General features: G+C 44.9%; 7 non-coding genes across 7 annotated transcripts; all 7 read right to left on the bottom strand.

The window, feature by feature from the left end:
* Nucleotides 1–6,216: 6,216 nt before the first annotated feature.
* On the bottom strand, nucleotides 6,217–6,298 carry trnas-aga (transfer RNA serine (anticodon AGA)). Its single transcript has one exon. It is a non-coding gene; the product is annotated as a tRNA-Ser (tRNA).
* Nucleotides 6,299–14,190: 7,892 nt separating this feature from the next.
* trnas-aga (transfer RNA serine (anticodon AGA)) lies at nucleotides 14,191–14,272 on the bottom strand. The gene has a single exon. It is a non-coding gene; the product is annotated as a tRNA-Ser (tRNA).
* A 3,895-nt stretch (nucleotides 14,273–18,167) lies between these two features.
* Nucleotides 18,168–18,249, bottom strand: trnas-aga (transfer RNA serine (anticodon AGA)). The gene has a single exon. It is a non-coding gene; the product is annotated as a tRNA-Ser (tRNA).
* Nucleotides 18,250–20,155: 1,906 nt separating this feature from the next.
* On the bottom strand, nucleotides 20,156–20,237 carry trnas-aga (transfer RNA serine (anticodon AGA)). The gene has a single exon. It is a non-coding gene; the product is annotated as a tRNA-Ser (tRNA).
* Nucleotides 20,238–22,142: 1,905 nt separating this feature from the next.
* trnas-aga (transfer RNA serine (anticodon AGA)) lies at nucleotides 22,143–22,224 on the bottom strand. Its single transcript has one exon. It is a non-coding gene; the product is annotated as a tRNA-Ser (tRNA).
* A 1,907-nt stretch (nucleotides 22,225–24,131) lies between these two features.
* Nucleotides 24,132–24,213, bottom strand: trnas-aga (transfer RNA serine (anticodon AGA)). The gene has a single exon. It is a non-coding gene; the product is annotated as a tRNA-Ser (tRNA).
* Nucleotides 24,214–26,088: 1,875 nt separating this feature from the next.
* Nucleotides 26,089–26,170, bottom strand: trnas-aga (transfer RNA serine (anticodon AGA)). Its single transcript has one exon. It is a non-coding gene; the product is annotated as a tRNA-Ser (tRNA).
* Nucleotides 26,171–27,615: the final 1,445 nt, after the last annotated feature.

Raw genomic sequence — 27,615 nt, 5'->3', positions numbered from 1 at the left:
AGCGCCCCAAATGGAGGCTGGACACGAACCTCCTGGCCGACAAGGCTTTCTGCCAAAAAATATCACAGGCCCATAGGCGATTACGGTAGTAACAACCAAAACAGAGAGGTCCCATCCTCCACATTTTCGGAGGCACTGAAGGCCGTGATCAGAGGAGAGATAGGGAAGAGAGGATGGCCAGGCAACAGCTAGTGGACTCCATTCTGGAAGTTGATAGAAAGTATTCTGACGCCCCAACCGTAGAGATGCTGGCGCAGAGGAAAAAGCTGCAAATGGACCTTAACCTGCTATCCCACTAGGAAAGCAGTGTACCAACCCCGCCTTCTACGGGGGACCTTCTATGAACACGGACACAAGGCTGGATGCCTATTGGCTCACCAGCTGAGAAAGCAGGCAGCCACGAGAGAAAATAGCACAGGTTAAGGATAACAAAGGCAGGCTGGTGACAGAGCCAAAGGAGGTCAATCAGTCATTCAAGACCTTCTACTGGAGATTGTACACCTCCGAGCCCCCCGATGGGCATACGGGAATGAAACAATTCCTCGACAGACTGGAAGTATCAGTGGTGGGGGAAGACAGATGTGGGGGAGCTGTAAGCACCAATATACCTGGAAGAAATCATCTAGAGCATCAGCTCCAATGCAGGCGGGGAAGGCACCGGGACCCAACGGGCTTCCCGGTGGACTTCTACAAAGGCTTCCCACCAGTCCTGGCCCCACACCTAAGGGACATGTTCGCAGACTCACTGACAGAGGTCACCCTGGCCCCCACGCCATCGCAGGGCCACAATTTCACTGACACCCAAAAAAGATAAAGACCTGATGGAACGTGAATCATAGAGACCCATTTCATTGCTAAACGTGGATGCGAAAGTACTCGCAAATGTCCTGGCCAAAAGGCTGGAGGGCTGCGTCCCAGAGGTGGTCACAGAGGACCATACGGCTTTGTCAAGGGTAGGCAGCTCACAGCGAACAGTCTGTCTAGGAACTGTTTTCATTCCCGCATCCCCGTCGGGGGCCTCGGAGGTGTACAGGTCTCCGTTAGAAGGTACACTCTTGGTACACTGCTTTCCTAGTGGATAGACTGGTGGGAAGACGATCAAGATGAACGTACTGCGAAGGTACTTCTTCCTGATTAGATCCATCCCGATCTTTATCCCCAAGCCCTTTTTTCAAACCATCGACAGTCTAATCATGGCGTTTGTGTGTGTGTGTGTGTGTGTGGAGGAGGGGGGGGCGGGAAGAACCCGAGAAGTTCCAAGCCGATATTGGAAAGAGGGAAAAGTCAAAGAGGGCCTGTCTCTACCGAACCTACAATACTACCACTGGGCAGCAACGGCAGATAAAGTGAGGGGATGGGGTACAAGAACCCGACACAGACTGGGTTCAAATGGAAGATGCATCCTGTAAAGGCACAACACTCCAGGCCCTGACCACAGCAGCACTCCCATCCTCCCTCAACAAGGTACACAACGAGCCCAGTGGTAGCGGCCACGCTGAGAACGTGGACCCAGTTGAGATAGCACTTCGGGGTAACCAAAATGTCCTTTATGGCTCCATCTGCGGCAATCACAGATTTCACCCCAGCATACTAGATACCACCTTCAAAAGATGGAGGCCGGGACGGGGTCACACTGACTGTCGGAGACTTGTACGTAGGGTGCAGACTGGCGATATTGGACGAACTGACGAGGAAGTGGAAACTAGCAAGAGGACAGGAATTGAGACATCCAAATAAAGCACTTCCTCCACAATGAGATAGTAGGGTGCCCGGGGCATCCGGAAAGCACACTACTAGAGGGCTTGATAGGCACAAGCAGCGAGAAGGGGGAGCTATGTGGGAAAATATATGGACACAGCTATTGGACAGAGCCTGAACACCACTGGAAGGGACCAGACAAAAATGGGAGGACGAACTGGGGACAGAGGTAGGATGGGGGATTCGGGGAACGAAGCACTGAGAAGGGTGAGCTCCAACTCCTCCTGCGCAAGGCTAAGCCTAATGCAACTCAAAGTGGTGTACAGAGCGCACTTGACCAGAACCCGAATGAGCAGGTTCTTCCAGGAGGTGGAGGACAAATGTGAATGGTGCCAGAGGGTCCCGCGTCCCCCCCCCCCCCCCCCCCCCCCCCCCCCACACCCCCAGATATTTTGGGCTTGCCCGAAGCTTGCTGGGGTTCTGGACAGCATTCTCCGAGGCAATGTCCAAAGTTGTGGGGGTGAGGGTGAAGCCATGCCCAATCGTGGCAATCTTCGGGGTATCGGAGCAGCCACAGCTTCATATGGGCAAGAGCGCCAACAGCGCTTGCTTTCGCTTCTCTAATCGCATGCCAGAGAATCCTGCTCGGCTGGAGATTGGCAGCACCACCCAAAGCTGCAGACTGGCTTGCTGACCTATCGGAATTTCTCCACCTGGAGAAGATTAAGTACGCATCCGATGGTCGAGAGAAGGCTTCCTGGATACTTGGGAGCAGTTCGTCGGCCTGTTCCAAAACCTGTTCGAGGCCAGCAACGAGGAGTAAGCTAAGGTGAAGAACAAAGGACTGCGCAACGGAGGTGGGGGAGGGAGGAGTGGGGGGCGGGGGGGGGGGGGGGGGGGGGGAGGGAAATGGGCAAACCACAAGGGGAGAGGAAGGCTACTGAAACCTAGGGGGCGGGGGGGGGGGGGGGGAAGCGGGGATATGATAGACCAATCCAGAGGGCAGCAAAATGTACGTACAGTTAGTCAAATGATGGACAAAACAGACCTCTCTGTAAAATAAAGCAAATTAGCACGGCAAGAAAAATCTAAGGGATATAAGTAACAACTGTTTATAAATATGAGAAAAGCCAATAAAAAGATTTTTTTTAAAAAGTCTTCCAACACCAGGTCGAAGTCCAACAGGTTTGTTTCGAATCACGTGCTTTCGGAGCGTTGGCTCCTTCATTCGGTAAGTCAGAGGAAGCCAGGAGTCAATCGCCCAGCAATCAGCAAGGCTAATCCACCAGCCTGCACATCGTTAAACTTTCTTATCAGGCAGTCAGTTTTCTGGACAGAGAAAAAAACATCCTGCTCCTAAAGACTGTTGAAAATGCTGCACAACGGATTCCTAACGGTTTGGTCGTTACAATGAAAGAGGCGTGAAAAACAAAATATATAAATCAAAATTTAAATTTTCCTCCATCAACCACAATTTCTTACTATGAATTTTGTTCCCCGATTGCATTTCATCTAAACACTGCTCTCGATGATAATCTACTGAAAAACAGGGCAGCCTTGTTGCATTTGTCAAGGTGTAAGTGACAAAGTTGTGGGACTTTTCAATTCACACTGGAAAAGGACACGAAGGGAGGGTTCCCTGGGAGGTTTGGGATGCAGTGACATGAATTGTTTTCTTATTCAAACTTCTGTGTGGGCATCTCTGGTGAGGACAAAATTCATTATCCATCACAGATTGTCATTGAGAAGGTAATGGTGAGCCATCTGCTGGAACCGCTCTGTCGCTGTGTCAGTAATTCCACTGTGATTTTTAAATAGATTTCCCGTTGTTTCACCCCAACAACACGGAAGGGATGGTGACACATTTCCCCAGTCAGTATGCAGTGCGGCTCGGACGGAACTTGCAGGTGGCAGTGTTTGGACGCATTTCCTGTCTCTGTCCTACCAGATTGTAGGAACATAAAAACAGGAGTAGGCTATTCAGCCCGTCTAACCTATTCCACCATTCAATACCACCATAGCTGATTGGACACTTCAATGTATTTTACACACACTATCCCCATAAACCTTGACGTTATTGTCAATCAGAGAATAATCAATCTCTACCTTAAATATATTCAGTGGACTGAGCTTCCACGCCCTTGGTAGAGAACTCCAAACTCCACAATACTCTGCATAACGAAATGTCTCCTATATCGGTCGTACACTGGTTCCACACTTCCAAGACAAGGGAAACATCAGACATGCATCTGCACTGCCTATCCCTTTAAGTATTTTGTTGATTTAAATCAGATCACCTCTCATTCTGATAAATTCTAAGAATACAGGCCCAGCTTGCCCAACCTCCCTCCAGAAGTCAGTCCCGCCATCCCCGGAATAAGTCTGATGAACCTTCATTACCTTCCCTCAATAGCAATTGTATGCTTTCTGAGGTAATTATTAAATCACCTACGGTGCAGAAGAAGGCTATTCGGCCCATTGAGCCAGCACCACCCATTCGTGAGCCCATCCGACACAGACCAAAGCGCTGCAATCTCACCAAACCTCTTGACACTCAGGGGCAATTTAGCATGGCCAATCCACCTGATCTACAAATCTTGGAGACAGCATGGAGGGCGGCATGGTGGCACAGTGGTTAGCACTGCTGCCTCACAGCTCCAGGGACCCGGGTTCCGTTCCAACCTCAGGTGACTGTCTGTGTGGTGTTTGCACTTGCTCCCAGTGTCTGTGTGTGTTTCCTCCGTGTGCACCGGTTTCGTCCTACAGTCCAAAGATGTGCAGGTTCGGTGTATTGGCCATGCTAAATTCCCGCTTACTGTCCAAAGGTTGGGAGGGGTTATGGGGTGGAGGTGTGGTCCTAAGCGGGGTGCTCTTTCCGATGCCGATGCAGACTCGATGGGCTGAATGGCCACCTTCTGCACTGTATGTTCTATGATTCTCTAACTAGAGGGTTGGGAACGCTAAATATCTTCAAAGCTGAGGTAATTGAATCTCCTGAGGAGATCACAGGATGTGGGGACAATCCTAGAATACTTGACCAAACCGACAGAATGAATCTTTCATTACAGGAGATGGAAAGTCAGTACATTGTAAATTCGAGATTTCTGCAAACTATAAGTGGGCAGAAGGACATTGATCCCAATACATAAAGCTCATAATGTATTCGAAGGTCATGCTTGTTATTTGTGTTTATTAAGTCAAGAGATCATTTCGAAAAGCACTGGAATCATCTTGGAACTTTCAGACCTGTGGCTGGACATTAATAACGATTCTTGTGGGTAATGACACTCTTCATCAAAGACATTAGTGAGGGGAGATATTGGACGCTTACTGGGAGGTTTATGAGGATGAAATACTTCAGTTATGGGCGGTTGTCGGGAAAGTTCGGGTTGTCGTTGTTGAAACATACAAGATTAAAAGATGACCAATCGTTTTGCAGGTAATGTAAGATTTGGATAGAATAAAATTGGAAAGGATATCCTCTGCTTGTAAGTCAATAACTAGGGGTCGTGGATTTAAAGTTATTGAGAAAAATAAAGAGCGGTTGGGAGCAGAGATATTATTTTCACTCAGGGTTTCTACTACCTTTAACACGACTGAAACAGTGGTAGAAGTTAACTTAAGAAGGGAATCGGAAAGGTATTTGAAGACGAGCATCCGAAAGACACACAATAAAGGAAAAAAGCAACGCAGGAACAATAAACAAAGGCAAGACATGTTGGATTGGATTGAATTTGTTTATTTTCACGTGTACCAAGATGCAGTGAAAAGTATTTTTCTGCGAGCAGCTCAAACAGATCATTAAGTACATGAAAAATATTAGTACTATTAAAAGATATGTAAAAAGAGGATCTGTTCGCGAGAGCTCACAGAGCGTCGCCGACTCGTGTAGTCGTGGCCGAGTGGTCAAGGTGATGGCCGAGAAATCCATTGGGATCTCCCCACGCCGGTTGGAATCATGCCAACGACGCATCTTATTTTGGGCGGCAAAGTAGCACAGTGGTTATCACTGTTGCACCACAGCGTCAGGAGCCTGGGAACAGGGAATGTTCGATTCCCGACTTGGGTGACTGTCTTTGCAGAGCCTGCACGTTCTACCCGTGTCTGCGGGGTACATTGGCCATTCTAAATTGCCTTGGTGCCCAAGTGGGGTTACTGGGTTATGGGGAGAGGCTGGAGATGTGGACTTACGTAGCGTGCTCTTTCCATGAGATGTTGCAGGCTTGAAGGGCGGAATAACCTCTGTCTCCACTGTAAATTTTATTATTCTATGCAAATGCTCAACCAAACATTCACAAATTCACACGCAGAGCCAGGCAGATCAGATATAATTGGAGATATGATGAGACAAAGGTAGAGAAAGTCACTAATTTCCTGTATTTCTCGGAGAAATTCAGTAAATAAGAGTAATAAAAGCTACTCCTGTTTTTGAAAAGTATTGGATAGCATTCCGTATTGGGCACGATTCGGCCCAAAGGAACGTCGTGAAACTTGAATCTAAATGAGTAAAAGCTGATCCGCAGTCGGCAGGATTCGAACCTGCGCGGGTAATGAACAAGGAATTTCTAGTTCATAGCCTTAACAACTCGGCCACGACTGCACAAAGCAATAGCCGCCTCTGTGTCACTTGACGCTGAAGGATTTTTTATTATTCCGTTGTAGCAGACAGACACACACAATATCAATCGTGAGCATTATTGTGTTCATCATAAATATTCTTTCATTCAGAACCTGACGAAATCAAAACCCGAGGTGACACAAAAGCTCCGTTAAAGACGCTAGAGGAAAGCTTTGATCGCATCAATTTGATGAATTAGGAAATGTCATTTGATTTCAATTCGCAATTTTCCACTCTCCACATTATTTCTCTGTGCGCCGACAGAAATGACAATACAAACTGGAGTTCGTGCTGGATTCTGAAAATACTGGAAATATCCTGAGGGTCCAGAAACATCTGGGTTAAAGCAAACAGCGACATCAAATTACAGGACATAAAAAACAGAAACTTCAGGGGAACCTCAGCGGGTCTGGTTGCATCAGTGGAGAGTGAAACGGAGTTAACGTTTCCATTCCGCGTGAACTAAACAGAGGATTTTACTTTTATTTTCAAATTTGAGCTCGATGCTCCCCTCCCTTCAGAACTGAAATTTCAAATGTTTCAAAAATATCCTGAACATTCTTTTAAATCCACGAACCGGTTCACATTCAGATGCAAAAATGCCTACTCCCACCTCCCGATGGCGCTGACACTAAGGGCGATTTCGCATGGCCAATCGTTGGATTGTGCGAGGAAACCGGAGCACCCGGAATAAAGCCATGCAGACACAAGGAGAAAGCGCAAACTCCACACAGACAGTGACCCAGAGAGGAATCGAATCTGGAACGCTGGAACTGTGAAGCAACTGCGCCCACCACTCTGCTACCGTGCTGCCCGTCCCCTTTCCCCTTCACTCCCGCTTTCAATGCCTCCCAAATATTGGTTAAACTCCACATACTTAATGAGAAAATCGGGTCTGCCATCAAACCCACAATGGCAAGTCATTATTAACAATAAAGAACAAACCTGAGTTCAATGGGAAACAGATGCAGTTTGAAAGTATGGTTATTTGAATTGCACCCGTGGATGTCTTCAGAGTCACAAATCAACGTTCGCGACTTCTGCTTCTTCATTTGATCGGCATTCAGGTCAGTTAAGGTTACAGAAATAATGTTCAGGAATCGAGCCCGGATGCTTGGGAAACAGCCAACATTAACGACTGGCGGGCGAGTGTGGAATATTTCTCTAGATGCTGGTCTTGACTAGCCCCCTCTTAATTTCTAGTATTTATTCAACCATCTACAATAAATTAGCGATGCACAATATCAACAATCATTCACTTTTTCCAAGTTTGAAGAGATTGCTCATAGCTATGTGTACCTCTCCAATCACTGAATAATAATTGTGTGGCACCTTTTCAAATAGAACATAGTCTACCGGGAAATAACACACTACAATGCAAATTTTGACAAAACTTTCTGGAACATTCAGTTTTACCTTGCGCTGTAACTGCATTCAGTTCTGGACACCACGCTTCAGGGAGGGCGTGGAGGCATTGCAGAGTGTGCAGAAAATATTCAAAAGAGTAGTTCCGTGAATGAGGAATGACAACTACAAAGATACATTTGGGAATCTGGAGCTGGTCTCTTGACAGAAGAGAAGATTGAGTGCAGATTTGATCGAGGTTTTATACATCATGATAGGTCTGGACAGAGTTGATAGGGAGAATCTGTGAGAGGATTGCGAACAGAAGATGATTAACAAAAGAAGTAAAGTTGACATGGGGAGAAACCTTTCTGTGCAGATTTGAATCTGGAATACACTGCCTGAGTGGTGGAGGCAGCTTCAATCATGACTTTCAAAAGAGAATTTGATCATTAGCTGAAGAGGAAATAAAGAGGAAAATGATGGTGGAAGTGGGAGATGAGGCAGGGGTTAATTGTTCTTCTGGAGAGTTGGAGCGGGTGCACACACAACAGGCTACTTCTGGGAGCTAACCGTGCTGTGATTCTATGATTTTAACATGTTGCATTTTGTTCGCAACTTAATGGGAGAAAACCAATGCAGGTGATTCATAAAGTGTTTCACCAGATAGCCACAAAGGGCGATGTTAGGTCGGTAGAAAAATAAAACATTTTCGAAGAAGCGGGTTTCAAGGAAGATTTTTTAATGTGATAAAGGGAGAGGGGAACTTTACATTAGATAAGTCTAAAATTAGCAAAGACATTGGAGGAGGGTTTCAACAGCTAAGGTGAGGCAGGGGCGCGGATAAATGATAGATGGGACAGAGAAAGTTCCCCATTATTTTGTTCTGATAATGCACTCAGTCTGTCTAAACGTTCTGACTAATATTAGGCTGTTTCCTCAGAGATATTGGGGTGAAATACTTACAGTGTCAATTTTAATCGTCTAACACTAGGATTGTTGTCATATCTGGAACTTCAATGTCGACATTTTTATATTACAAACTAAACTGAATCTCAATTTGAACAAAAGACTGAGAGTGTTTACCTTGAGAAGGTCCATTTGGGATCAATCCCTACAGGGCATTTTCGGTTTTAAAGAAAATTAGTATCAGTCATTCCTGGCACTGAGACGGGTGAACGGAGCGGAGTGTCGCAGTTGCTTTGTTCCTGACTCTCCTGCTCTCTGACTGTCAGTGAGGACTCGGTCTCCCAGGAAATGTGCTGTCCTTAAGTCCGCCCGATTCCGGATTTGTACACTGCGTGAAGTGAGAGCTGATGGCCGAAACTCCAATCTCGGGTGTCTTTGTGAGATCACAGCTGGACTGTGCGCCGAGTGGGAAGGAATCAAGAATGATTAAACATTGAGTTCAGTTCAGTAACTGTTTCATACCTCAAACATGAGGATTAATGCGGAGCTTTGCGGTTATCAACAGGATTCTGACAGTCAATAAACGATAGAATGAGAAAACACAGAAGTGTCGGTCCTCTTACTTCCCCCTATCCTTGCCCCAGAAATATTTAGCTTCCCAACATCACGGAAATACTTGAAATCCATTCTGATAATATGATTGAATTTGCTTCCTCCAACCTTTCAGGCGGTGAATTCCAGGTCAAATTTCCCCCTCTAATTATTTTGTCAATTTTCTATTCTCTGGTTGCTGTAACTGTAACTCTCAATAGAAACACTTTATTCTCATTGACTTCAGCATGTTTCAGCATTTTGAACAGGTCAATTCAAGCAGCTCCTAACTTCCTCTGCAAGGAGAACAATTCAGCTGTTTGCTCTTGCCACACAACTGCCGTCCCGCATCTCTGGTACTAGTCCAGTAAATATCGGCTTCATTACCTCTGGCACCTTGTCATCATTCCTCAAGTGTGGTGTCCGGAATGGGTGAGAATACTCCAGCTGGGCTCTGGTCAGCCATTCAGAAAGGTTCAGCATATCTTCCCTGTTTTCGTATTGTAGTCCCGCTTCTGGATTCTAACTCAGTGTGGGTTCTGAACTGTGAAGCCAGCGTACTGAATATTGTTGTCCAATTAACTGTTCGTGCCTTTGCCATATGTGAAATGAAAATGGAAAATGAAAATCGCTTATTGTCACAAGTAGGCTTCAAATGAAGGTACTGTGAAAAGCCCCTAGTCGCCACATTCCGGCGCCTGTTCGGGGAGGCTGGTACGGGAATTGAACCGTGCTCCTGGCCTGCCTTGGTCTGCTTTAAAAGCCAGCTATTTAGCACAGTGTGCTAAACCAGCCCCCTATGTACTGTATTTGCAGCTCCAAAATCTTCTGCATATCAGTCAATTTCCAAATACTGCTTCCAATTTGATGAGATTTAAAAATAATTAAGCATCCTCACATTCTATTTGGCAATTCAGTTCCACGCACTTTAATTGGATCAGACTCAGGGTATGGTTACATTTCGGCACTATTTAGATTTCAATGTCCGAAGTGCCTTTACTCTGTAAATTAAGCCATCCTTCAAAAGACAATTGGGATTGAGCGATTTATCCTGGTTCTGTGAACCGTCCCCACGAGCACAGAAACAATGTGACACTGGGGCCTCTGTCTGAGCTGTAAAGCTCTGGGATTGTGACCATCCCATGAATTGAGCAGAAACATAAAAATTGCTTACATATCAGATGAGGATTTTGGAGCTTGAGATGTGCTTTGGGCAGAATATGTAGAAGCTGTTGGGCCACTTTGTGAAGATGGAAATATTCAGAAACCTCTGGGCGGCAGGAGAACGTACCCAGCTCTGATATCTGGTTAACTCAGGTGGTTAGTACGTGGTATGAAGAACGTACGGTCGCTGGTTTGATCCACGTGCTGGTCTCAAGCGTACGCATCGTATGTGCGGTCATGTTGCTGGACAGTTTGGAATGGCGATCCTTAATACTGTCGTTTTTACTTGCCACTGAGAAAATGTCCACCTCTTGTTCTGATAAGTAGTCCTTCTTTTAACATTTCTGTGCGATTTATATACCATCACATCTTTCACACAGATCTTTGCGGAACATTTCCAAACTTGTGGACGGGGGTATTCAATGAACTCGGTCTCAACTGTGTTCATGTCTCTCGTTCGCTGCAATGTTTCAGGCAAATTCATTCCCGCCAGTGCAACAAATCACACCAGCCTCCCTTCCAGTGATTGCATTCAAACAAACAACAGTTCTCTCCGCCAACTAATAACCCGCTTCCCAACAGCTCCACCGGAAAATGCAGCAAAGCAGAAGCAAATTTCTATAGAATCCCGTGGGTGCAGAAGGAGGCCATTTGGCCCATCGAGTTTACACCTGTCCTCAGAAAGAGCATCAGACCTAGGCCGCACCCCCACCCTCGCCGAAATTCCACCCCATACCCCCTCTAACCTGCAGACCTTTGAACAGAAGGGGATTTTTTCAGCATGGCTACTCCACACAGCATGCACATTTTTATGCTTCCTTATCAGTCAGTTCTGATTAGAGAAAAAACATCCTGCTCCTTAAGTCTTTTGAAAATGCTGCACAATGGATTCCTAACGTGTTGCTCATTGCCATGAATGAGACATGAAAAACAAAACCCTCAAGGCGGAGCGTGCACTTCATGCGGACCTGCTGGGAACAAGTAATTGTCCACGTGACTGCTAAGTAAATGCTTTCTCTTTTCACTTTTTCTCAATCCAAAATCTATTGGAAACGGACGTTACAAGGAGCCCCAACAGAGAGAATTGCTCCGCACACAATTTTGGAATAGAGGGATAGTTCGCATTAGTCCTTAAAGGATGTGCGAAGCGATTAACTTCAGATAACATAAACTTTCAATTTTCCACCATCATCCACAATTCTTTCTATGAATTTTGTTCACGTTTGCATTTCATCTGGATATGCTCTCGACATTAAACTCACTGAAAAACAGGGCAGCCTTGTTGTGCATGTCAGGGTGTAAGTGACAAGGTTATGGGACTCTTTCAATTCAGACTGGAAAAGGACAGCAGGAGAGGGTTCCTGAGAGGTTTGGGATGCACTGAACAGACTTGCTTTCTCATTCAAACATGTGTGTGAGCATCCCTGGTGAGAACAAAATGCATTATCCATTACATATAGTCCTTGATAAGGTGATGGTGAGCCATCTGTTTCAACTGCCCTGTCCCTGTGCCGTAATTGAATGTTTACAGGTGGGCTTTTTGGAACAGCTTGTGATGGAGCCCACGAGGGAACAAGCACTTCTGGACTTAGTGTTATGTAATGAGCCAGACATGATTAAAGATCTTAAAGTAAGGGAGCACTTAGGAGGCAGTGATCATAATATGGTCGAATTCAATCTCCAATTTGAAAGAAAGAAGGTAGAATCAGATGTAAAGGTGTTACAGTTAAATAAAGGTAACTACAGGGGCATGAGGGAGGAACTGACGAAAATCGACTGGGAGCAGAGCCTAGTGGGAAAGACAGTAGAACAGCAATGGCAGGAGTTCCTGGGAGTAATTGAGGACACAGTACAGAGGTTCACCCCAAAGAAAATAAAGGATATCAGAGGGGGGATTAGGCAGCCATGGCTGACAAAGGAAGTTAGGGAATGCATCAAAGCAAAAGAGAAAGCCTATAATGTGGCAAAGAGTAGTGGGAAGTCAGAAGATTGGGGAGGCTACAAAAACAAACAGAGGATAACAAAGAGAGAAATAAGGAAAGAGAGGATCAAATATGAAGGTAGGCTAGCCAGTAACATTAGGAATGATAGTAAAAGTTTCTTTAAATACATTAAAAACAAACGGGAGGCAAAAGTTGACATTGGGCCGCTCCAAAATGACGCTGGTAATTTTGTGATGGGAGACAAGGAAATAGCTGAGGAACTAAATAAGTACTTTGCGTCAGTCTTCACAGTAGAAGACATGAGTAATATCCCAACAATTCCGGAGAGTCAGGGGACAGAGTTGAATATGGTAGCCATCACAAAGGAGAAAGTGCGAGAGAAACTAAAAGGTCTAAAAATTGATAAATCTCCGGGCCCAGATGGGCTACATCCTAGAGTTCTAAAGGAGATAGCTGAAGAAATAGTGGAGGCGTTCGTTATGATCTTTCAAAAGTCACTGGAGTCTGGGAAAGTCCCAGAGGATTGGAAAATCGCTGTTGTAACCCCCCTGTTCAAGAAGGGAACAAGGAAAAAGATGGAAAATTATAAGCCAATTAGCCGAACCTCGGTTGTTGGCAAGATTCTAGAATCCATTGTTAAGGATGAGATTTCTAAATTCTTGGAAGTGCAGGGTCGGATTAGGACAAGTCAGCATGGATTTAGTAAGGGGAGGTCGTGCCTGACAAACCTGTTAGAGTTCTTTGAAGAGATAACAAATAGGTTAGACCAAGGAGAGCCATTGCTGACCGCCCTCCCTTTCGATAGAAGATCAAACTTCACCGGCAACACCTTCCTCCTCACTACATGTCCCGCTTCCGTGTGCATCAGATATATCCCATCGCCCGCCAACATCTCCCCGATACACGCTGCCCTTCCTAACGTGCCTCGCTAACCACCTTTGTCTTGAATGAAATGACCTCCCCCCTCACTACCGCCTTCCATACCTTCCAACCCACGGACGGCGAGACGTTCCCATTTTGGTTCATTTCCACATACTCCTCAATCACTTTGTCCTCTTAATGCAAAAAATCGGGTCTGCTATCAAACTCACAATGGCAAGTAATTGTTAACAATAAAGAAGAAACCTGAGTTCAATGGAAGGTAGATGGAGTTTGAAACTATGGTTATTTGAATTGCACCCGCCGACGTCTTTAGAGTGAAAAAGCAACGTTCGCGACTTGAGAGTCCTCATTTGATCGCCATCAGGTTAAATTGGCAATGCTCGGTAAGCGAACCCAGATATCGTGCTTGGGAGACAGCCAATATTCCTGACTGACGGGTGAGTGAGGATTATTTCTCTCCATGATTGTTCCCTCATGGTTTCTACTATTTATTCAACCATCTACAATCAATTTGCGATATACACAATCCAAAAAGCATTCACATTGTCTTAGTTTGGAGCTAGCCATGATTTGGAGATGCCGGTGTTGGACTGTGGTGAGCACAGTAAGATGTCTTACAACAACAGGTTAACGTCCAACAGGTATATTTCGAAACACTAGCTTTTCTGCATTCACCATAGCCAATCCCTGGACAAAATCGAAAATTGGAATTGTTGCTCGCATGATTCAGGCATTTTACTTCTCCCCTCCCTGGTCAATAACGCTTGCCTAAGTCTTCATCAGCAAGCTGAATGCACATCTCCGTTCACTAATTCATAGCATATGTTCCATTGTAAAATTCTTATCCAGAAAGCGCTGTGTACTTTTCCAATCACTGAATAATAACACATGTTGAACCGTGTCCCGACTTTTCAAATAGAGCGCACTCTGTTGGGAAAAACAACTCGTCTTTTTGCAAAATGTGGGATATCATTTCCCAAGAGACACCATCCGTTCCAAAGAACGTGGTGAACATTCAACCTGAATGAGAAAAAGAACATACGTAGTCGGCAGGGTTCGAACCTTCGCGGAGCGACCCCACTGGATTTCTAGTTCATCGCCATCACCACTCGGCCACGACTACGCGAGCGCGAAAGCTGCCTCGGTGATTTGACGCGGAAGATATTTTTTTATTCGGTAGTCGCAGGCAGACACATAGAACACAATTCTGAATATAATTGAGTTCATAATAAATATTCTTCATTCAGAACCTGACGAAATCCAAACCCGAGATGAGCCAATAGCTTTGTTAAGGTTGCTATAGGAAAGTTTTGATAGCACCACTTTGTTGAATTAGGAAATGTCATTTGATTTGATTTAAATTCGCAATTTGCTGTTGGACTTTGTGCATTTTCTTTCTGTATTTGTTGACAGGGCGATAATGCACCGACAGAAATCTCAATTCAAACTGGAGTAAGTGCTGGATTCTGAAAATGCAGGAACTAACCTCAGGGACCAGAAACATCTGGGTTAAAGCAAACCCATTACATTTCAACACATAAAAACAGAAACCTCAGGGAAAACTCAGCCGGTCTGGCATCATCAGTGGAGAGAGAAACGGAGTTAACGGTTCCACTCCGCGTGAACTAAAGAGAGGATTTTACATTTATTATCAAATATCAGTTCGATACTCCCCTCGCTTCAGATCCAAAATGCCCAAATGTCACAAAAGTATTCTCAACATTCTTCTAAATCCACGAACCAGTTCACATTCAGATGCAGAAATACTCCCTCCCACCTCCCTCGCTGCTGCCTGCCGATGGAAATGACCCGTCAGCAATCCAATGGCTTGCTCACCATACTCATAGCCAATCCCTTGCGGGCCTCCATTGCTGAACCGCCCTCCCTTTCGATAGAAGATCAAACTTCACCTGCAACTCCTTCCTCCTCACTACATGTCCCGCTTCCGTGTGCATCAGATATATTCCATCGCCCGCCAACATTTCCCCGATCCACGCTGCCCTTCCTAACGCGCCTCGCTAACCACCTTTGTCTTGAATGATATGACCTCCACCCTCACTACCGCCTTCCATAACTTCCAAACCACGGACGGCGAGACGTTCCCATTTTGGTTCATTTCCACATACTCCTCAATCACTTTCTCCTCTTAATGCAAAAAATCGGGTCGGCCATCAAACCCACAATGGCAAGTAATTGTTAACAATTAAGAAGAAACCCGAGTGCAATGGAGGGTAGATGGAGTTTGAAACTATGGTTATTTGAATTGCACCCGCGGACGTCTTTACAGTCACAAAGCAAGTTCGCGACTTGAGAGTCCTCATTTGATCGCCACAAGGCTAAATTGGCAATGCTAGGTAAGCGACCCCGGATCTAGTGCTTGGGAGACAGCCAACATTCCTGACTGACGGGTGAGTGAGGATTATTTCTCTCCATGCTGGTCTTGACTTGATCCCTCTTAGTTTCTAGTATTTATTCAACCATCTACAATCAATTTGCGATATACACTATCCAAAAAGCATTCGCATTGTCTTAGTTTGGAGATAGCCATGATTTAGAGATGCCGGTGTTGGACTGTGGTGAGCACAGTTCGATGTCTTACAACACCAGGTTAACGTCCAACAGGTATGTTTCGAAACACTAGCTTTTCTGCATTCACCATAGCCAATCCCTGGACAAAATCGAAAATTGGAATTGTTGCTCGCATGATTCAGGCATTTTACTTCTCCCCTCCCTGGTCAACAACGCTTGCCCATGGCCTAAGTCTTCACCAGCAAGCTGAATGTACATCTCCGTTCACTAATTAATAGCGTATGTTCCATTGTAAAATTCTTATCCAGATAGCGCTGTGTACTTTTCCAAACACTGAATAATAACACATGTTGAACTGTGTCCCGACTTTTCAAATAGAGCGCACTCTGTTGGGAAAAACAACTCGTCTTTTTGCAAAGTGCGGGCTACCATTTCGCATCAGACACCATTCGTTCCAAAGAACGTGGTGAAACTTGAACCTCAATGAGAAAAAGAACATACGTAATCGACAGAGTTCGAACACGCGCGGGGAGACCCCAATGGATTTCTCGTCGATCGCCTTAACCACTCGGCCACGGCTACATGAGCGCCGAAGCTGCTTCGGTGATTTGACGCGGAAGGTATTTTTTTATTCGGTAGGAGCAGGCAGTCACACATAATACAATTCTGAACGTTATTGTGTTCATAATAAGTATTCTTTCATTCAGAACCTGACGAAATCCAAACCCGAGATGAGCCAATAGCTTTGTTAAGGTTGCTATAGGAAAGTTTTGATAGCACCGCTTTGTTGAATTAGGAAATGCCATTTGATTTGATTTAAATTCGCAATTTGCTGTTGGACTCTGTGCATTTTCTTTCCGTATTTGTTGACAGGACGATAATGCACCGACAGAAATCACAATACAAACTGGAGTTAGTGCTGGATTCTGAAAATGCAGGAATTATCCTCAGGGTCCAGAAACATATGGGTTAAAGCAAATCCATTAAATTTCAACACACAAAAACAGAAACTTCAGGGAAAACTCAGCCGGTCTGGCATCATCAGTGGAGAGAGAAACGGAGTTAACGATTCCACTCCGCATCAACTAAAGGAAGGATTTTACATTTATTATCAAATATCAGTTCGATACTCCCCTCGCTTCAGATCCAAAATTCCCAAATGTCTCAAAAATATTCTGAACATTCTTCTAAATCCACGAACCAGTTCACATTCAGATGCAGAAATACTCCCTCCCACCTCCCTCGCTGCTGCCTGCCGATGGAAATGACCCGCCAGCAATCCAATGGCTTTCTCACCATATTCATAGCCAATCCCTTGCGGGCCTCCATTACTGAACCGCCCTCCCTTTCGATAGCAGATCAAACTTCACCGGCAACTCCTTCCTCCTCACGACATGTCCCTCTTCCGTGTGCATCAGATATATTCCATCGCACGCCAACATCTCCCCGATCAACGCTGCCCTCCCTCCCGCGCCTCGCTACCTACCTTTGCCTTGAATGAAATGACCTCCCCTCACTCCCGCCTTCCATACCTTCCAAACCACGGACGGCGAGACGTTCCCATTTTGGTTCATTTCCACATACTCCTCAATCACTTTCCCCATCTTAATACAAAAAATCGGGTCTGCCGTCAAACCCACAATGGCAAGTCATTGTGAACAATAAAGAAGAAGCCTGAGTTCAATGGAAGGTAGGTGGAGTTTGAAACTATGGTTATTTGAATTGCACCCACGGACGTCTTTAGAGTCACAAAGCAACGTTCGCGACTTGAGAGTTCTCATTTGATCGCCCTGAGGTTAAATTGGCAATGCTCGGTAACAGAACCCGGATCCAGCGCTTGGGAGACAGCCAATATTCCTGACTGACAGGTGAGTGCGGATTATTTCTCTCCATGATGGTCTTGACTTGTTCCCTCTTAATTTCTAGTATTTATTCAACCATCTACAATCAATTTGCGATATACACTATCCAAAAAGCATTCACATTGTCTTAGTTTGGAGACAGCCATGATTTAGAGATGCCGGTGTTGGACTGTGGTGAGCACAGTACGATGTCTTACAACACCAGGTTAACGTCCAACAGGTATGTTTCGAAACACTAGCTTTTCTGCATTCACCATAGCCAATCCCTGGACAAAAGCGAAAATTGGAATTGTTGCGCGCATGATTCAGACATTTTACTTCTCCCGTCCCTGGTCAATAACGCTTGCCCATGGCCGAAGTCTTCATCAGCAAGCTGAATGTACATCTCCGTTCACTAATTAATAGCGTATGTTCCATTGAAAAATTCTTATCCAGAAAGCGCTGTGTACTTTTCCAATCACTGAATAATAACACATGTTGAACCGTGTCCCGACTTTTCAAATAGAGCGCACTCTGTTGGGAAAAATAACTCGTCTTTTTGCAAAGTGTGGGATACCATTTCGCATCAGACACCATTCGTTCCAAAGAACGTGGTGAAACTTGAACCTGAATGCGAAAAAGAACATACGCAGTCGGCAGGGTTCGAACCTGCGCGGGGAGTCCCCAATGGATTTCTAGTCCATCGCCTTAACCACTCGGCCACGACTACACGAGCTCAAACGCTGCTTCGGTGTCATTTGACGCGGAAGGTATTTTTTTATTCGGCAGGAGTAGGCAGAAACACATCATTCAATTCTGAACATTATTGAGTTCACAATAAATATTCTTTCATTCAGAACCTGACGAAATCCAAACCCGAGATGAACCAATAGCTTTGTTATGGTTGCTATAGGAAAATTTTGATAGCACCACTTTGTTGAATGAGGAAATGTCATTTGATTTGATTTAAATTCGCAATTTGCTGTTGGGCTCTGTGCATTTTCTTTCTGTATTTGTTGACAGGGCGATAATGCACCGACAGAAATCAAAATACAAACTGGAGTTAGTGCTGGATTCTGAAAATGCAGGAATTATCCTCAGGGTCCAGAAACATCTGGGTTAAAGCAAGTCCATTAAATTTCAACACACAAAAACAGAAACTTCAGGGAAAACTCAGCCGGTCTGGCATCATCAGTGGAGAGACAAACGGAGTTAACATTTCCACTCCGCATCAACTAAAGAGAGGATTTTACATGTATTATCAAATATCAGTTCGATACTCCCCTCGCTTCAGATCCAAAATGCCCAAATGTCACAAAAATATTCTGAACATTCTTCTGAATCCACGAACCAGTTCACATTCAGATGCAGAAATACTCCGTCCCACCTCCCTCGCTGTTGCCTGCCGATGGAAATGACCCGCCAGCAATCCAATGGCTTTCTCACCATATTCATAGCCAATCCCTTGCGGGCCTCCATTGCTGAACCGCCCTCTCTTCCGATAGAAGATCAAACTTCACCGGCAACTCCTTCCTCCTCACGACATGTCCCTCTTCCGTGTGCATCAGATATATTCCATCGCCCGCCAACATCTCCCCGATCAACGCTGCCCTCCCTCCCGCGCCTCGCTACCTACCTTTGTCTTGAATGAAATGACCTCCCCTCACTCCCGCCTTCCAGACCTTCCAAACCACGGACGGCGAATCGTTCCCATTTTGGTTCATTTCCACATACTCCTCAATCACTTTCTCCTCTTAATGCAAAAAATCGTGTCTGCCATCAAACCCACAATGGCAAGTAATTGTTAACAATAAAGAAGAAACCTGAGTGCAATGGAGGGTAGATGGAGTTTGAAACTATGGTTATTTGAATTGCAACCGCGGACGTCTTTACAGTCACAAAGCAAGTTCGCGACTTGAGAGTCCTCATTTGATCGCCACAAGGTTAAATTGGCAATGCTCGGTAAGCGACCCCGGATCTAGTGCTTGGGAGACAGCCCACATTCCTGCCTGACGGGTGAGTGAGGATTATTTCTCTCCATGCTGGTCTTGACTTGATCCCTCTTAGTTTCTAGTATTTATTCAACCATCTACAATCAATTTGCGATATACACTATCCAAAAAGCATTCACATTGTCTTAGTTTGGAGATAGCCATGATTTAGAGATGCCGGTGTTGGACTGTGGTGAGCACAGTACGATGTCTTACAACACCAGGTCAACGTCCAACAGGTTTGTTTCGAAACACTAGCTTTTCTGCATTCACCATCGCCAATCCCTGGACAAAATTGAAAATTGGAATTGTTGCTCGCATGATTCAGGCTTTTACTTCTCCCCTCCCTAGTCAATAACGCTTGCCCATGGCCTAACTCTTCATCAGCAAGCTGTCTGTACATCTCCGTTCACTAATTAATGGCATATGTTCCATTGTATAATTCTTATCCAGAAAGCGTTGTGAACTTTTCCAATCACTGAATAATAACACATGTTGAACTGTGTCCCGACTTTTCAAATAGAGCGCACTCTGTTGGGAAAAACAACTCGTCTTTTTGTAAAGTGTGGGCTACCATTTCGCATCAGACACCATTCGTTCCAAAGAACGTGGTGAAACTTGAACCTGAATGAGAAAAAGAACATACGTAATCGGCAGGGTTCGAACCTGCGCGGGTAGACCCCAATGGATTTCTAGTCCATCGCCTTAACCACTCGGCCACGACTACATGAGAGCAAAAGCTGCTTCGGTGATTTGACGCGGAAGGTATTTTTTTATTCGTTCGGAGCAGGCAGACACACATAATACAATTCTGAACATTATTGAGTTCACAATAAATATTCTTCATTCAGAACCTGACGAAATCCAAACCCGAGATGAGCCAATAGCTTTGTTAAGGTTGCTATAGGAAAGCTTTGATAGCACCACTTTGTTGAATTAGGAAATGTCATTTGATTTGATTTAAATTCGCAATTTGCTGTTGGACTCTGTGCATTTTCTTTCTGTATTTGTTGACAGGGCGATAATGCATCGACAGAAATCACAATACAAACTGGAGTTACTGCTGGATTCTGAAAATGCAGGAATTATCCTCAGGGTCCAGAAACATATGGGTTAAAGCAAACCCATTAAATTTCAACACATAAAAACAGAAACTTCAGGGAAAACTCAGCCGGTCTGGCATCATCAGTGGAGAGAGAAACGGAGTTAACGTTTCCACTCCGCATCAACTAAAGGGAGGATTTTACATTTATTATCAAATATAAGTTCGATACTCCCCTCGCTTCAGATCTAAAGTGCCCAAATGCCACAAAAATATTCGCAACATTCTTCTAAATCCACGAACCAGTACACATTCAGATGCAGAAATACTCCCTCCCACCTCCCTCGCTGCTGCCTGCCGATGGAAATGACCCGTCAGCAATCCAATGGCTTGCTCACCATACTCATAGCCAATCCCTTGCGGGCCTCCATTGCTGAACCGCCCTCCCTTTCGATAGAAGATCAAACTTCACCTGCAACTCCTTCCTCCTCACTCCATGTCCCGCTTCCGTGTGCGTCAGATATATTCCACGCCCGCCAACATTTCCCCGATCCACGCTGCCCTTCCTAACGCGCCTCGCTAACCACCTTTGTCTTGAATGATATGACCTCCCCCCTCACGACCGCCTTCCACAACGTCCAAACCACGGACGGCGAGACGTTCCCATTTTGGTTCATTTCCGCATACTCCTCAATCACTTTCTCCTCTTAATGCAAAAAATCGGGTCGGCCATCAAACCCACAATGGCAAGTAATTGTTAACAATATAGAAGAAACCTGAGTGCAATGGAGGGTAGATGGAGTTTGAAACTATGGTTATTTGAATTGCAACCGCGGACGTCTTTACAGTCACAAAGCAAGTTCGCGACTTGAGAGTCCTCATTTGATCGCCACAAGGTTAAATTGGCAATGCTCGGTAAGCGACCCCGGATCGAGTGCTTGGGAGACAGCCAACATTCCTGACTGACGGGTGAGTGACGATTATTTCTCTCCATGCTGGTCTTGACTTGTTCCCTCTTAGTTTCTAGTATTTATTCAACCATCTACAATCAATTTGCGATATACACTATCCAAAAAGCATTCGCATTGTCTTAGTTTGGAGATAGCCATGATTTAGAGATGCCGGTGTTGGACTGTGGTGAGCACAGTACGATGTCTTACAACACCAGGTTAACGTCCAACAGGAATGTTTCGAAACACTAGCTTTTCTGCATTCACCATAGCCAATCCCTGGACAAAATCGAAAATTGGAATTGTTGCTCGCATGATTCAGGCATTTTACTTCTCCCCTCCCTGGTCAACAACGCTTGCCCGTGGCCTAAGTCTTCATCAGAAAGCTGAATGTACATCTCCGTTCACTAAGTAATAGCATATGTTCCATTGTAAAATTCTTATCCAGATAGCGCTGTGTACTTTTCCAATCACTGAATTTTAACACATGTTGAACTGTGTCCCGACTTTTCAAATAGAGCGCACTCTGTTGGGAAAAACAACTCGTCTTTTTGCAAAGTGTGGCATACCATTTCGCATCAGACACCATTCGTTCCAAAGAACATGGTGAAACCTGAACCTGAATGCGAAAAAGAACATACGTAGTCGGCAGGGTTCGAAGCTGAGCGGGCAGACCCCAATGGATTTCTAGTCCAGCGCCTTAACCACTCGGCCACGACTACACGTGCTCAAAAGCTGCTTTGGTGTCATTTGACGCGAAAGGTATTTTTTTATTCGGTAGGAGTAGGCAGAAACACATCATTCAATTCTGAACATTATTTTGTTCATAATAAGTATTCTTTCATTCAGAACCTGACGAAATCCAAACCCGAGATGAGCCAATAGCTTTGTTAAGGTTGCTATAGGAAAGCGTTCATAGCACCACTTTCTTGAATTAGGAAATGTCATTTGATTTGATTTAAATTCGCAATTAGCTGTTGGACTCTGTGCATTTTCTTTCTGTATTTGTTGACAGGGCGATAATGCACCGACAGAAATCACAATACAAACTGGAGTTAGTGCTGGATTCTGAAAATGCAGGAATTATCCTCAGGGTCCAGAAACATCTGGGTTAAAGCAAATCCATTACATTTCAACTCACAAAAACAGAAACTTCAGGGAAAACGCAGCCGGTCTGGCATCATCAGTGGAGAGAGAAACGGAGTTAACATTTCCACTCCGCATCAACTAAAGAGAGGATTTTACATTTATTATCAAATATCAGTTCGATACTCCCCTCGCTTCAGATCCAAAGTGCCCAAATGTCACAAAAATATTCTGAACATTCTTCTGAATCCACGAACCGGTTCACATTCAGATGCAGAAATACTCCCTCCCACCTCCCTCGCTGCTGCCTGCCGATGGAAATGACCCGCCAGCAATCCAATGGCTTTCTCACCATATTCATAGCCAATCCCTTGCGGGCCTCCATTGCTGAACCGCCCTCCCTTTCGATAGAAGATCAAACTCACCGGCAACTCCTTCCTCCTCACTACATGTCCCTCTTCCGTGTGCGTCAGATATATTCCATTCCCCTCCAACATCGCCCCGATCAACGCTGCCCTTCCTCCCGCGCCTCGCTAACTACCTTTGTCTTGAATGAAATGACCTCCCCTCACTCCCGCCTTCCATACCTTCCAAACCACGGACGGCGAGACGTTCCCATTTTGTTTCATTTCCACATACTCCTCAATCACTTTCCCCATCTTAATGCAAAAAATCGGGTCTGCCATCAAACCCACAATGGCAAGTCATTGTTAACAATAAAGAAGAAGCCTGAGTTCAATGGAAGGTAGGTGGAGTTTGAAACTATGGTTATTTGAATTGCACCCGCGGACGTCTTTCGAGTCACAAAGCAAGTTCGCGACTTGAGAGTCCTCATTTGATCGCCACAAGGTTAAATTGGCAATGCTCGGTAAGCGACCCCGCATCTAGTGCTTGGGAGACAGCCAACATTCCTGACTGCCGGGTGAGTGAGGATTATTTCTCTCCATGCTGGTCTTGACTTGTTCCCTCTTAGTTTCTAGTATTTATTCAACCATCTACAATATATTTGCGATATACACTATCCAAAAAGCATTCACATTGTCTTAGTTTTGAGATAGCCATGATTTGGAGATGCCGGTGTTGGACTGTGATGAGCACAGTACTATGTCTTACAACACCAGGTGAACGTCCAACAGGTATGTTTCGAAACACTAGCATTTCTGCATTCGCCATAGCCAATCCCTGGACAAAATCGAAAATTGGAATTGTTGCTCGCATGATTCAGGCATTTTACTTCTCCCCTCCCTGGTCAATAACGCTTGCCCATGGCCTAAGTCTTCATCAGAAAGCTGAATGTACATCTCCGTTCACTAATTAATAGCATATGTTCCATTGTAAAATTCTTATCCAGATAGCGCTGTGTACGTTTCCAATCACTGAATAATAACACATGTTGAACTGTGTCCCGACTTTTCAAATAGAGCGCACTCTGTTGGGAAAAACAACTCGTCTTTTTGCAAAGTGTGGCATACCATTTCGCATCAGACACCATTCGTTCCAAACAACATGGTGAAACTTGAACCTGAATGCGAAAAAGAGCATACGTAGTCGGCAGGGTTCGAACCTCTGCGGGGACACCGCAATGGATTTCTAGCCCATCGCCTTAACCACTCGGCCACGACTACATGAGCGCCAAAGCTCCTTCGGTGATTTGACGCGGAAGGTATTTTTTTATTCGGGAGGAGCAGGCAGACACACATAATACAATTCTGAACATCATTGAGTTCACAATAAATATTCTTTCATTCAGAACCTGACGAAATCCAAACCCGAGATGAGCCAATAGCTTTGTTAAGGTTGCTATAGGAAAGCTTTGATAGCACCACATTGTTGAATTAGGAAATGTCATTTGATTTGATTTAAATTCGCAATTTGCTGTTGGACGCGGTGCATTTTCTTTCTGTATTTGTTGACAGGGCGATAATGCACCGAATGAAATCACAATACAAACTGGAGTTAGTGCTGGATTCTGAAAATGCAGGAATTATCCTCAGGGTCCAGAAACATCTGGGTTAAAGCAAATCCATTAGATTTCAACTCACAAAAACAGAAACTTCAGGGGAAACTCAGCCGGTCTGGCATCATCAGTGGAGAGAGAAACGGAGTTAACGTTTCCACTCCGCATCAACTAAAGGGAGGATTTTACATTTATTATCAAATATAAGTTCGATACTCCCCGCGCTTCAGATCCAAAATGCCCAAATGTCACAAAAATATTATCAACATTCTTCTAAATCCACGAACCAGTTCACATTCAGATGCAGAAATACTCCCTTCCACCTCCATCGCTGCTGCCTGCCGATGGAAATGACCAGCCAGCCATCCAATGGCTTGTTCACCATACTCATAGCCAATCCCTTGCGGGCCTCCATTGCTGAACCGCCCTCCCTTTCGATAGAAGATCAAACTTCACCTGCAACTCCTTCCTCCTCACTAAATGTGCCGCTTCCGTGTGCATCAGATATATTCCATTGCCCGCCAACATCTCCCTGATCCACGCTGCCATTCCTAACGCGCCTCGCTAACCACCTTTGTCTTGAATGAAATGACCTCCCCCCTCACTACCGCCTTCCATACCTTCCAAACCACGGACGGCGAGACGTTCCCATTTTGGTTCATTTCCACATACTCCTCAATCACTTTCTCCTCTTAATGCAAAAAATTGGGTCTGCCATCAAACCCACAATGGCAAGTAATTGTTAACAATAAAGAAGAAACCTGAGTTCAATGGAAGGTAGATGGAGTTTGAAACTATGGTTATTTGAATTGCACCCGCGGACGTTCGCGACTTGAGAGTCCTTATTTGATCGCCACAAGGTTAAATTGGCAATGCTCGGTAAGCGAACCCGGATCTCGTGCTTGGGAGACAGCCAACATTCCTGACTGACGGGTGAGTGAGGCTTATTTCTCTCCATGCTTGTTCCCTCTTAGTTTCTAGTATTTATTCAACCATCTACAATCAATTTGCGATATACACTATCCAAAAATCATTCACATTGTCTTAGTTTGGAGATAGCCATGATTTAGAGATGCCGATGTTGGACTGTGGTGAGCACAGTACGGTGTCTTACAACACCAGGTTAACGTCCAACAGGTATGTTTCGAACCACTAGCTTTTCTGCATTCACCATAGCCATTCCCTGGACAAAATCGAAAATTGGAATAGTTGCTCGCATGATTCAGGCTTTTACTTCTCCCCTCCCTAGTCAATAACGCTTGCCCATGGCCTAACTCTTCATCAGCAAGCTGAATGTACATCTCCGTTCACTAATTAATGGCATATGTTCCATTGTATAATTCTTATCCAGAAAGCGTTGTGAACTTTTCCAATCACTGAATAATAACACATGTTGAACTGTGTCCCGACTTTTCAAATAGAGCGCACTCTGTTGGGAAAAATAACTCGTCTTTTTGCAAAGTGTGGGATACCATTTCGCATCAGACACCATTCGTTCCAAAGAACGTGGTGAAACTTGAACCTGAATGCGAAAAAGAACATACGTAGTCGGCAGGGTTCGAACCTGCGCGGGGAGACCCCAATGTATTTCTAGTCCATCGCCTTAACCACTCGGCCACGACTACACGAGAGCAGATGCTGTTCGGTGATTTGACGCGGAAGGTATTTTTTTATTCGGTAGTAGCAGGCAGACACACATAATACAATTCTCAACATTATTGAGTTCGCAATAAATATTCTTCATTCAGAACCTGACGAAATCCAAACCCGAGATGAGCCAATAGCTTTGTTAAGGTTGCTATCGGAAAGCTTTGATAGCACCACTTTGTTGAATTAGGAAATGTCATTTGATTTGATTTAAATTCGCAATTTGCTGTTGGACGCGGTGCATTTTCTTTCTCTATTTGTTGACAGGGCGATAATGCACCGAATGAAATCACAATACAAACTGGAGTTAGTGCTGGATTCTGAAAATGCAGGAATTATCCTCAGGGTCCAGAAACATATGGGTTAAAGCAAATCCATTAAATTTCAACACACAAAAACAGAAACTTCAGGGAAAACTCAGCCGGTCTGGCATCATCAGTGGAGAGAGGAACGGAGTTAACGTTTCCACTCCGCATCAACTAAAGGGAGGATTTTACATTTATTATCAAATATAAGTTCGATACTCCCCTCGCTTCAGATCCAAAGTGCCCAAATGCCACAAAAATATTCGCAACATTCTTCTAAATCCACGAACCAGTACACATTCAGATGCAGAAATACTCCCTTCCACCTCCCTCGCTGCTGCCTGCCGATGGAAATGACCCGTCAGCAATCCAATGGCTTGCTCACCATACTCATAGCCAATCCCTTGCGGGCCTCCATTGCTGAACCGCCCTCCCTTTCGATAGAAGATCAAACTTCACCTGCAACTCCTTCCTCCTCACTCCATGTCCCGCTTCCGTGTGCGTCAGATATATTCCACGCCCGCCAACATTTCCCCGATCCACGCTGCCCTTCCTAACGCGCCTCGCTAACCACCTTTGTCTTGAATGATATGACCTCCCCCCTCACGACCGCCTTCCACAACGTCCAAACCACGGACGGCGAGACGTTCCCATTTTGGTTCATTTCCGCATACTCCTCAATCACTTTCTCCTCTTAATGCAAAAAATCGGGTCGGCCATCAAACCCACAATGGCAAGTAATTGTTAACAATAAAGAAGAAACCTCAGTGCAATGGAGGGTAGATGGAGTTTGAAACTATGGTTATTTGAATTGCACCCACGGACGTCTTTAGAGTCACAAAGCAACGTTCGCGACTTGAGAGTCCTCATTTGATCGCCACAAGGTTAAATTGGCAATGCTCGGTAAGCGACCCCGGATCGAGTGCTTGGGAGATAGTCAACATTCCTGACTGACGGGTGAGTGACGATTATTTCTCTCCATGCTGGTCTTGACTTGTTCCCTCTTAGTTTCTAGTATTTATTCAACAATCTACAATCAATTTGCGATATACACTATCCAAAAAGCATTCACATTGTCTTAGTTTGGAGATAGCCATGATTTGGAGATGCCGGTGTTG

Source organism: Scyliorhinus torazame, chromosome 4 (genome assembly GCF_047496885.1).
Source record: "Scyliorhinus torazame isolate Kashiwa2021f chromosome 4, sScyTor2.1, whole genome shotgun sequence".
NCBI classification, from domain to species: domain Eukaryota; kingdom Metazoa; phylum Chordata; class Chondrichthyes; order Carcharhiniformes; family Scyliorhinidae; genus Scyliorhinus; species Scyliorhinus torazame.
The sequence above is the reverse complement of the archived record's forward strand: the minus strand, read 5'-3'. Positions and strand labels throughout refer to the sequence as shown.